This window comes from Theobroma umbraticum, unplaced genomic scaffold (genome assembly GCF_002168275.2).
Source record: "Theobroma umbraticum cultivar Fairchild unplaced genomic scaffold, ASM216827v3 scaffold_30.0, whole genome shotgun sequence".
In the NCBI taxonomy this organism is placed as follows: Eukaryota; Viridiplantae; Streptophyta; class Magnoliopsida; order Malvales; family Malvaceae; genus Theobroma; species Theobroma umbraticum.
Genome location: NW_018397254.1, coordinates 1,729,604 through 1,731,194, shown reverse-complemented (window position 1 = coordinate 1,731,194; position 1,591 = coordinate 1,729,604). Strand labels below are relative to the sequence as shown.

Below are 1,591 nucleotides of genomic sequence, written 5' to 3'. Positions count from 1 at the left end.
TTTTCAAAAAAAAATTTTAGTTTTCTTTCCTATTTAGAAGGGAGTAAACTTTTACCAAAGAGAATCATATACTTTCTCTACTTGTTTAAGGAGTAGTTTTTAATCTTTTATGACCCCAAGTAATTATTTTTTTGAAAATATTACCCGAAGTAATTAGGGTTTCCCTACAAAACAAAATTTTGGTTTCTCAAATAATAGGCAAATATTCAATCACTTGTACAATACCCAAATGGGATTTCTGCAAATTCAAGGATTACAAAGGCAACTCCTCAAGAAATTAAAGAGCATTGTAAAAAAGTTGTTTTAAAAAAAAGGAAATTAAGTTCATAAAATTTACAGCTATACATTATTTAATTAGTGATGGGAGTTTAAGCTGCTGATCAGGGCTTTACACAAAAGTCCAAAGACCGTTTATGAAGAATGCAGAGAGATGTGGAAATACAAAGTTTATAACAGAAGGAATGATTGTAATACAAGGCTCTCATTCAGTTAGGGGACAATTGGAGACATGATGAAAATGAAATCACTTAATTTTGATTTTTCCTTCATACTTACTTATGGGGATATATATATATAATACATATCAACTATTTCAAGGACAAGACCTCATTTCTAATTCTTTATTATCATTATTCCTTTTTTATTAATTGCTGTTTCTGTAGTCCTTGGTGACGGTTGCATCACGTAACTCATGAATCCCAAGTCCCATATATATATATATATATATTTATATATGTTATAGTGGATAATTAATTTTAGATTGCTCCATTAAAAGGAAATAGAAATAAATAAAAATAAACCATTAGAGTGATGAGAAGGATCAACATAAAGCTTGTTTTCCTTTCCTATATTGAATATAATTACTGTAAGTTATATAGATTCAGATCAGTCTATGAACTTAATTTGTTTGACTAATTTCTGTTTTTTTTCTTTTTTTGCTTCATTAACAAGAAAAGAAAGTGTTGATTTGTATAGGAAGAGTACCAATACGTAGCATGGTTAATATCACACAATCTAATTGGTTGTTTGATTTACAACAACTCTCCTTGATAAGACCCATCGAAATGAATTCAAATCCCATTTTGGGTTAACATAACTTAAAATTTAATCATAAAAAATTTTCTCAATAGCCATTAGACTCTTTTCAGTTTTTCAATCAAAAATTAATTAAGTGTTTGCTCTTTTATTTGTTTTTTTTTTTGGGAACCTGCTGCCTCCTTCAGGAAGTGGAGCTTGTTCAAGTCCTTACACCTATTCAACATCAGCCGGATTGCCATCTACTTGCCCCTGAGTTTTCTACTCTGATAATTCAATTAATCATAAATCGTATAATAATTCACCAACTTGTATCTCTAACATGTGTAAGTTTTTTCCTCTGGAGAGGCGGCACATAATTTTGTATGTATATAGACCAAAATAAATCAATATACTTGAAGTGTATATTAGATTGGGATGAACAGAGAATCATTCCCTATTTACCTGACATCATTTTGGATACTCTAATAGATTCTTGTACGTTAAAGTGTCCTTGTTCTTCGTTTTCTTGATATCATCCAAAGACAACATTATGTTAAAGAGGTAATATTATAGC

The 1,591-nt window shown here is 29.6% G+C and overlaps 1 protein-coding gene across 1 annotated transcript in view; it reads left to right on the top strand.

Annotated features, from left to right (window-relative positions):
- LOC110420550 (heat shock protein 83-like) overlaps nucleotides 1-1,591 on the top strand; it is a 3,686-nt gene that overhangs the window by 1,642 nt on the left and 453 nt on the right. The gene's annotated exons all lie outside the window — the stretch shown is intronic.